We start from the raw sequence: 10,452 nt of genomic DNA, 5'->3' as shown, positions 1-10,452 counted from the left end.
AAGCACAAACCAGGCCACATCCACACAACCAAGCGACCCCGTCCCCACAGAGGGACCCCAGTCCACAAACAATTTGGCATCTAATCTCTGTTATGTTAAACTTTAACGAGATGGGAAAAAGTGCTTCAAATTTGGTTCAAAGACCCTTGGTTAGAGCTGTAGAGATGGAGGAGGCTTACCATGGAGACCGCATGGGATCAGCCTGAAAAGGAAATCCAGGCGTACAACGGAGACTACGGGGTTGCCCAAAAGCCAAAGTGAAGGCTTACCATGGAGACCACATGGGATTAGCCTAGAAATGGAGATAAAGGCACCACAGAGACCCCACGGGGGGTAAGCCTGGGAAAGTCAAAAGACAATAAAGATGGACCAAGAGGTCTTTGGTTTGGGTTGTGTTGAAAACCAATTGGTTATGGTTAGGCAGAACACTGGGTTAGGCCAGATTGAAAAACACCAGGTTATGGTTAGGCTAAAGAGCACTTGGTTATGGTTAGATTAAAACATCTTGGGTTATGGTTAGGCTAGAAAGCACTTGGTTATGGTTAGATTAAAAAGCTCGGTTTGGGGTTAGGCTAGAAAGCACTTGGTTATGGTTAGATTAAAAGATCTTGGGTTATGGTTAGGCTAGAAAGCACTTGGTTATGGTTAGATTAAAAAAGCTTGGGTTTTAGGCTAGAAAGCACTTGGTTATGGTTAGATTAAAAGATCTTGGGTTATGGTTAGGCAAAAAGCACTTGGTTATGGTTAGATTAAAAAATCTTGGGTAGTTAGGCTAGAAAGCATTTAGTTATGGTTAGATTAAAAAATGTTAGGCTAAAAACCACTTAATTAAGTTTAGGTCAAGAGCCAAAAACATTATCTCTGGGTCCTATTCTGATTATGTCCTGCAAAATGACAAACAGTCTTTCACACATTCTTATTAAGATTTAATGCAAATTGTGGGACACATCATCTGCCGGGACCTCAGAGTCATCAGGTGTTTCGCCATTATCACTGTACACCTTCATCCGAGGGTGGCCCTCCAGAGGTTGATCAGACCCCGGAGTGTGTCCCATAGCCAATTGGAAACATTTGAGGTTAGTTTTATTTAATTATTATTTTTATTATTCACAGTCTAGATATAACAATACCTTAGTAAAGTGAAAATGATCAGAAAATCAGATGCATAAAATATAAAAAGCAATATACAATTATCACTTACCAACCGGATCCACTTGAACCTCTGAAAATAGAATAAGTTCAAAGCATGTGATCACTTCCTGTGTTCCATACAACCGCTCAACTACAGGAGGCACTGTTAGAGTCCAAAAGGACATGAACAGGCTGTGCTGTGCTGTCTTCACCTGCACCAGTCTGCTGTGTCATGGTTTCAACACTAAAAACCTAAATTGGCCTTTAAAGTGCAAAAGGAACACTAGGAAGGAAGCACATGGCAAAATGGATCAATTTGGTGTCGATTAGACATTAGTATGGTGGTGAAAAGTGAGTAGAAAAGGTGAAGAATCACTCCAATCTATTAAGTATGCATCAGTGGGCGTGGCTAGGGTTAGGGGTTAGGGGGTTAGGGTTAGGGTTAGGGATGAAAAAAATGAAATCCTGCTGCCGTAAGGCAGCAGGATTGAAGCACAAACCTTGGACTTTGGTCTAATTCCCTACCCCCTATCTCTCGTTTAGGCCGTTGGGCAGGTGCGGCCCAGCTTTTGGATCCAAGACCTCTCAGTTCTCCTACGTTGCTGGACCGACCATGCTGGGTTGGATCTCCAGGATGGTGGCCCTGAGGTTGGTCCAGCCGTGGTCCACAAAATGTTGGACTAAGGGGATTTGTATATTTTTTGTTTATTGATGTTATACCTGTGCTGGGTAAATCTGGTCAATAAAGAGTTCCCTGATTCCCCACATATTGCTTTGAACATTGTGAGCATCTAATTAAATAAATAATATTTTTGTGATGTACAGTTGTGTTATTTTGGGTTAAGAAAACCTCTTTGGAGCTTTGATTCTGTACAGTTTTGTACCTCCTATAAAAATCCCCTGTGCCCTAGTCCTGTGGACCTGTAAAGGCCTGAGTTTGGCCTTAACCAAAATATCCCTCAAATTTTTGTTTTTTCGGAGGCTGCAATGAGCCTGTGGTCCTTCAGAAAAATGTTGTTACCTCCAGAGGAAATAAAATTATTTTTCAATTTTTTGACCAATTTCACATTTTGTGCAGAATATGTTACAATAATGGGCAGGAGTGGGTCCAGACAGATTGGTTTCGGCTGAGTGAAGGTCCTCAAAGCCTGTCTTAGCATGGGCGTGCGGAGTAGCCCCTAGTGGCCAATGCGAGAGAATAGATTTTTGTTGCTGCTTTAAAATCTGATGTTCTGGTGCAGATTCTTTTGAACCTCAATAATTGGGATTTTACTAGACCAGCAAAGGTGTGACGTGGTGGTGACGGACCTGAACAACACGCGGTAGCGTGGTTCACTTTTTGAAAAAACTTTGACATCCAGTCTGTGTGTTGAGGAGAAGTCATCCCCTTTGAAGGTCGTCGTGTCCAGGAAGTCAATTGAGTCCTGATTAATGGTTGAAGTCAATTTGATGGACTCCCTCTGCCCGTTTAAGGTAAGCATAAACTGTTCGAAATCCTCCATCGAATATTCCCATATGCCCCATATGTCATCCAAAAAACGGAAATAATACAGCGGTTTTTTGTCGCAAGCCGCCAATGCTTTCTCTTCCCATTCTGCCATAAATATGTTAGCATAAGCAGGAGCGAAACGTTTCCCCATCGCAGTCCCCCTGGTCTGCAGAAAGTATTGGTCGTCGAATTCAAAATCATTTCTAGTTAAATTAATTTCTAGGAGTTGGAGGAGCTCCTTTTCCGGTCTCTTACTGTTGGGGTACTTTTGGAATATATTTCTGACAGCCAACAATCCTTCTGAGGTCTGTATGTTGGTGTACAGCGCCGTGACGTCGAGGGAAAAGAGAAAGGCTGATGGTGGGACTATGATATTTTTAATAATTTCAACAAAATGAAAAGTGTCCTTGATGTAACTTTGGTGTAATATTGAGAGAGGATTTAAATAATAATCTAGAAATTCCGCCGTGCGGTAGGTCTCACTCTCACAATCAGAGACAATCGGGCGTCCCGGGGGAATGCAGTAAGGGAGGCTCCAAGACTCTCTTTTTTTGTGGATTTTGGGCAAAAGGTAAAACCTGCGCATTCTGGGCTCTTTATTTCCCTGGAGGTAAGTCATTTGTTTGTGGTTGATGAATTTCTTATTATATAATGACAAGAGGATTTTATTTACTAAGGGTATGGTATCTTTATAAATAGGTCTATCTAGTCTGGTATAATAATTTTGGTCGTTAAGCTGTCTATGCCCCTCCCACAGATAATCCTTCCTGTCCATGAGGACCACAGCGCTCCCCTTATCCGCAGGTTTGATCACAATATTCTGGTTTCCACTCAACTGACGGAGTGCTTCAGTTTCAAACTTACTAAGGTTGGACTTGGTCCAGCCTATTCTGTAGTTTTTTTGAAAATGTTCATTGTCCAATTGTGTCAAATTTGTGACCTCAGAGGGGAGCTGATTGGTAGAAGGAACCCAAGTGGACTTGGGAATGAAAGGAAGATGTGTGGACTCAGGTTTGTGATCATAATACACAGATAGCTTTAATTTCCTATGATAATTTTGCAGGTCAAGTTTAGTCTGATCTTTTAAACACTTGTGGCTAGACCTGTGGAGGGAGGGAATAAAAGTTAACCCCTTGTTAAGCAGCATGTTCTGAGCTGCAGTCAGTTGAAAGGATTCACATAAATTGACTACTGTGTTTAACCCTGCTTCAATTCCACTACTTACAGGGAAATGGTGTTTAAAAACTGGACCCAATGTTGCAGCATGCTTTCACCTGTTTGTTTGGTCCAGTGAATGTGGTCACCCTCCACATGAAATCTGGGGCTTCTGGGGCGGAGGGATGAAAATATAGTTATCTTCAATGTACATGTTTAAACGTCTCAGATTGTCTTGTTCTGCAGCTGGCAGTTGCCTGCTGAAGTCCAGCAGGACCACACAGATCTGTGCTTTGGGGAAGGCTTTTTCAGCCATTTTGTATGCTCTGTCCAGCTGTGGGATGATCACTGCATCCAGATCTTTGGCCCTGCTGTTGATGCCAAAGGAAAGTACTGCTCTTTCTACTGACATGGAAACTGGTGTTTTGGCCAAAATGCTCTCAGCATGTGCAAATGTGGCCCTGGGTCGGGGGCTGTCCACCTGGATGTGTTTGTGGGAAAAGGTGGAATTTTGTGGGCCGTGGAATCGCCGAGAAAAACCCATGGTTTCCTCGGCTCCAGCTTCCAAACAGTGTCTTTGTTAGTGGTCTGGGCGTGCCTGAAAGGCCTGTTTTCAGGGCTGGTTGGAGCAGGAGGGGATGAAGTGGCCAGGGGTGCAAATGAGAGAGTGCTCTGAACTGTGGGTTTGGATGAGAGGCCCGTTCTCATGCCAGCACTGTGTGGGGGGGTAGTTGATGTGTTACCTTCTGTGGTTTTTGGTTGCAGGTGTGGGAGCCTGCGTGGGAGCCCTCTGCTGCAGTGGGGGTGTCCAAAACCTGGATCACGGGGCGTGAGGGCAGCAGGTGAGTGTGGGGAGAGGGGGAGGAGGTGGAGGAGAAGGAGGGGGGAATGGGAGAGGAGGGGAGAGGTCTAGGGTAGGGTGGGGGGAGGTGGAGGGGAGGGGGTGGTGGGTGGGGGAGGGAGGGGGCCTTACATGGAAAAAGATATTAGCCTCGTTACATTGAAAACGACACACCTCCCCCCTCCCCCCCAGTGAAGGTTGGGTGTGGGGGGGCAGGAGCTGCCATTTTCAAAAACTCTGTGATGGCAGAGCTAAGGTGTCTTCTCCTCGCAGGCTGACCTTTTGGCCTGCTTGCTGCCTGGGCTGGAGGAGGGTGTGCCTGTGGAGGAGGAGGAGGAGTGGGAGCTGGAGGCTCTGGGTCCCGTGGTGGAGTTGGCCCCTCAGTTCCTTGTGGGGCCAAAGGTCGTGCTCCCACCACCGTCTCAGGTACAGTCTGGGTCTGTTGGGCCTCCTGAGGTTGCACCAAAGGGCAGGTTTGAACAGTAGCCTCTACTCTAGCATACACTGTATCTAGAAGTTCCTGGGACAATTTTCTGCCATAGTGGCTGCGTGACCAAGCAGCTGCTATTTCAAAGTTCTTTTTCCAGTTGCCTGCCTGTAGTTGCTGCAGGATCTGGAGGTTGTTATCTATATTGTCCTTATAATGGTCTTCCAGTGTTGCATGCGTTTCGTGTTCCCAGATTTTTGCATTCCCCATAATAATGTTCTCTGTTGTAGGGTTTGTGTCCGCTGGTTTGATCGAACCAATGAGGGCTCCGCTGTCAGCCTAGCTATGGCAGGTGGGATATCAGTAGCTGTCACGTTATTAAAGTGATGTGCTGACCTAATAATCCTATGAATAACCCTTGTTCTGGTCAAAAAGTCTGGGTCATTAGCTTGTTGTTTTTGTTGGTTATTCCCATAGGTTTGGACAAACCTCCCGCCGTGCTGGTGTGCGTCCTGCCAGCCCCGGCGTTGTTGTCCCTGCTGGCCGCCCCGCTGCTGGTCCTGGCCGCTCCGCTGCGGCTGCTGCTGGGGCCGCTGCCAGCCCCGTTGAGCGGTCCCTCCGCGCGGGGCATAATTTTGCGTTCGGCGGTCCTGCTGACCACCATTGTTCCAGCCCCTTCTCTGGTAGGTGTTGTTGTTATAGGTCTGCTGTTCGGCCTGGCTCTTACCTCCATTAAAGTTGCGGTTTGAGCGCCAGCCGTTGTTTTGGAACTGTCGGGAGTTGCTGCGTTGATTTCCCCGGACGGTCTGGGCGCCAGAGGAGCGGCCACTGGGCTGCTGTTGCTGGCGAGAGTACGTGGAAGCCTGTCTGTTCTGGGGGTTGTAATTTCTGTTTCTATTTCTTCCCCGTTTGTAACTCACATAATGCCAGCCTCCGTCGTTCCAGTTTTGGCCCGCCATCTCCCAGCCGAGCCGAAAGCCGTGGGAAAAACTCCAAAATGTGTAAAAAAACTAACTTAAAACTATCTCAAAAAAGAGAGAGACGTGATGGTCTATTTATAAGAATATTTATTTTCAATGAGCGACGCGTTTCGGCATTTAAAAATGCCTTTTTCAAGCTCAGAATAACTTACAATCTTACAGAAAAGTTACTTCTCCCACAGTGTAGTAAACGGTCGGCAGAATGAATGAGAAAAAGCCGGGAGCAGAGCGGATCATAACATCCTGCTTCTAGAGGACCCCACGTGACCTCAGAGCCAATGACAGGGCTTGAAAGCATAACATTGAGTGTGTGTGGGGAAACCAAGGCCTGCTGGATGCCTGCTTGAAAATTAAGTAAAAAATGGAAGACATCATTCAAGATGGACTTAAAAATATTGTAAATTAAAAGTAACACGCCAGTATTATAAAATTAATTAAATAAAAACGAAATCTTGTAAAAATGCAAATAAAAGCACTTAATTCAAACCAAAATAAATCTCTAGGCGGGCGTAAAATCCCCATGAAAGCTCCCATTACATTTCTGTTTATTTTTCTCTCTTTTCAGGATTCCAGGGAGGCCAGGCTGGAGGTCAGGTGGGGTAAGTATCATTTAAAGGTTCCCAATTATAGACCCTTAATCAAATGGTTAAGGTTAGGGTTAAATTATCGGATTAGGGTTATAATTTAGGTTAGGGTTAGGCGAGGGGTCCCAATTATAAATAAATAATTAAATGGTTAAGGTTAGGGTTAATTTACTGGGTTAGGGTTATGATCAGGTAAGAATTAAACTCACGGTTGGGGTTAGGCACTATATTAAATGGTTATGGTCAGGTATGGCGACCGGTGAGTGCCTAGGCTGTTACTTTACCCTCCGTCAACCGGTTGGGTTAAGGCAAAAGGTCCCGTAATGTGTAACCCAAAAGCATTTCAGCTTTCTAAAGAGAAAGTTGGATGTTGTGCTCCACTCAGCTGCTCAAACATACTTAAAGTAAACGTGTGGGGAGTAAAAAGACCATCACATGAATAAATCATCCATGAAACATATGGAAACCAGTTTCTTTTGAACAATGACCACAGTCAATGAATAGTACCAGAGAACAGGAAAACCAGCAAAAGAGAACTATATAGCATTCAGTTTCATAACATAAATACATTCAATCGTGTAATATGTGGGTTCATCGGAGACTCAATATGGAAGAGATATATTAACAAGCTATTGTATTACATCATATAATATATAATGCAATCCACCACAGAAAAACAGGTCAATTAAATGTTTATTTTGCTTTCTGTGTGTCCGATTGCAGGTGGATTGTTAAATTGGAGGCCCAATTGAGGAGAAAGGAAGGAGGGAAAGCTTCAGTCCAGGTGCAGGCAGGATAGGGTTAGGGTTAGGGTTAGGGTTAGGGTTAGGGTTAGGGTTAGGTAAGGGGGTGATAGCCACGATCATCAAGTGATGATCCTCAAACGTGTGTTGGCCGGCCTCGCAATTTCACTTTGCCATTGTAAAGCCGGCCTCGCAATTTCACGTCGCCATTGTAAAGCCGGCCTCGCAATGTCGCTTTGCCATTGTAAAGCCGGCCTCGCAATTTTGCTTCGCCATTGTAAAGCCGGCCTCGCAATGTCGCTTCGCCATTGTAAAGCCGGCCTCGCAATTTCACTTCTCCATTGTAAAGCCGGCCTAGCAATTTCACTTCGCCATTGTAAAGCCGGCATCGCAATTTCACTTCGCCATTGTAAAGCCGGCCTCGCAATTTCACTTCGCCATTGCAAAGCCGGCCTCGCAATTTCGCTTCTCCATTGTAAAGCCGGCCTAGCAATTTCACTTCGCCATTGTAAAGCCGGCCTCGCAATTTCACTTCGCCATTGTAAAGCCGGCCTCGCAATTTCAGTTCGCCATTGCAAAGCCGGCCTCGCAATATTGAAATGGTATACCAGGGGCACGAAAATATTTCGTGCCGGGTTAATTGTGGCCATAGCGGGGGGGCTTAAGTGTGGGTTCCCGGGACCGACCGGAGGTCAAGGTGCGCTGAGGTGGGCCCTTTTTCCTGAATGTATACCCGGGGAGGTTAGCCCCTTTCTGTGGGCCGATGGGTGGCTCCCCCTGGGTGGGCCTTGTAAAGTCGGCTTCGCAATGCCACCTATCCAAGCCGGCATTGTAAGGCCAGCTTTGCAAATAACGACAGTTGGGTTTAGGCACCACTGTGCTAGAATGGTTAAGTTTAGGTAAGGGGGTTGTGGGGTAACAGCCCTCACCTGGTAACAGCCCACACATACAGGTAGGGTCCTTTGGTGTTTCTAACCTTCACAATAAACTTGCTGTTCTTTCATGATAAAAAGAACCAAAGTGTTGTTTTTTCATACGGCGAGGTGTAAGGGTTTAACTGAAGCAAATGCCATGCCATGAGGCTGTGGAGACGACGTGCCGACGTGTAAGGTGAGCGTATTGTGTCACTTCCGGTGTTCCCGTGTTACAAACGCTAGTTTGCTGCTCCGGCAAAAACTTACTGAACTCTGCTTCACTGTTTAAATTAGCAGCTATTTGCCTGGATTGCATTTGAATTACAATTGTTTTACTCAAGCACTTATACTTAGCTTCACTTACAGCGACTGACTCGCTGAATTTACAATTGTTAAAACACTGTTAGCTACTTTAGCTTAGCCATTAGCAATGGCTAATTCCTCTCCCTCTCCTGCTCTCTCTTGCTCTGTGTGTCAAATGTTTAGCTATTCCTCTGCCTCCTTTAGTAATAATAACGATACATGTAATAAATGTAGTATATTCGCTGTTTTGGAGGCAAGGCTTAGTGAATTTGAGTCACGGCTCCGCACCATGGAATCAGAATCGTATGCTTCCGTAGCTAGCCAGCACCATGTAGTTAATGCGGGCCAACATACTGTAGCTTCTGTAGCTTCTGCTAGCTGTCCCCCGGCAGACCCCCCGAGCAGCCGGGCGAGTGGGTGACTGTCCGAGGGAGCGTAGCGTTAGATCTAGACCAGGGAGTGCACATGATGACGGTCGCTCTAAACCGGAGCGTCTTCGCCTCTCTAACAGGTTCTCCTACTCAGCGATACACCCGCTGAGAAGCCAGTTCTGGTTATTGGGAGCTCTATACTGCGATATGTGAAGCGCGCGGCCGCGACACCGGTAGGCCTACCTACGGTCATATATGTGCCCCGGGGCTGGAGCGGGCGATATAGAAACCCATCTAAAACTGCTGGCAAAGAAGCCGTAAATACAGTAAGATCATACTTCACGTAGGTGGTAATGGTCGTAAATCGGAGATCACTAAAATGAATGTTGAGTCACTTTGTGCATACGCGAAAGACAATGTCGGACTCATTAGTTTTCTCTGGACCCCTGCCAAACCTGACCAATGATGAAATGTACAGCCGCGTCATCCTTCCACCGCTGGTTGTCGGGTGGTGCCCACCTAATGATGTGGGCTATGTGAATAACTGAAGGGCGTTCCGGGGAAAGCCTGGTCTGATTGAGAGAGACGGCATTCATCCCACCTGGGACCGTGCCGCTCTCATATCAAAAATCTGAACGAGTTTATCAGACATAAACCATGACAACCCAAGTTTGATATTAGTAATCAGAGGTGCAGTGCTACACGCCCTCTGTGCTTCCGTTGGAGCAGTTCGCCCACTCATGGTCTAATAAGCACGGTGTCTGTCCCCCGGCTCAGATCGGTTAAATCAAAGGTAAACAAAAGATGCGCTATAGCTTAACAACCTAATTGGAATTAAAACTACTGCAATAGAACAAAATAGGAAAATTAGATGTGGACTATTAAATATTAGATCTCTGTCTTCTAAAGCAGTACTGGTAAACGAGTTGATATCAGACAATAAAATTGATTTATTTTGTCTTACTGAAACCTGGCTGGGCCATGAAGACTATGTTAGTCTAAATGAAGCCACTCCTCCCAGCCATATTAATACTCAAATTCCTAGAGGCTCAGGCCCGAGGGAGGGAGTTGCAGCCATCTTTGATGCAAGCCTGCTAATTACTCCTAAACCTAAATTACATTATAACTCATTTGAAAGTCTTGTTCTTAATCTTCAACATCCAAAATGGAAAACATTACAGCCAATTATATTCGTTGTTATTTACAGGGCTCCAGGTCCGTATTCTGAATTTTTATCTGAATTCTCAGAGTTTTTATCATGTTTAGTCCTTAAATCAGACCAAGTACTTCTTGTAGGTGATTTTAATATCCATGTGGACGTTGACAATGACAGCCTTAGTACTGCTTTCAACTCATTACTGGATTCAATCGGTTTCAGTCAGAGTGTGCACAAGGCGACACACTGTTTTAACACACCCTCGACCTTGTGCTGGCATATGGTATTGAAATTGAGGATTTAATAATATTTTCGCAGAATTCGGTATTATCAGATCATTCTTTAATACATTCGCAAT

Source organism: Perca fluviatilis, chromosome 5, assembly GCF_010015445.1.
Source record: "Perca fluviatilis chromosome 5, GENO_Pfluv_1.0, whole genome shotgun sequence".
In the NCBI taxonomy this organism is placed as follows: domain Eukaryota; kingdom Metazoa; phylum Chordata; class Actinopteri; order Perciformes; family Percidae; genus Perca; species Perca fluviatilis.
This window is presented reverse-complemented; position numbering follows the sequence as displayed.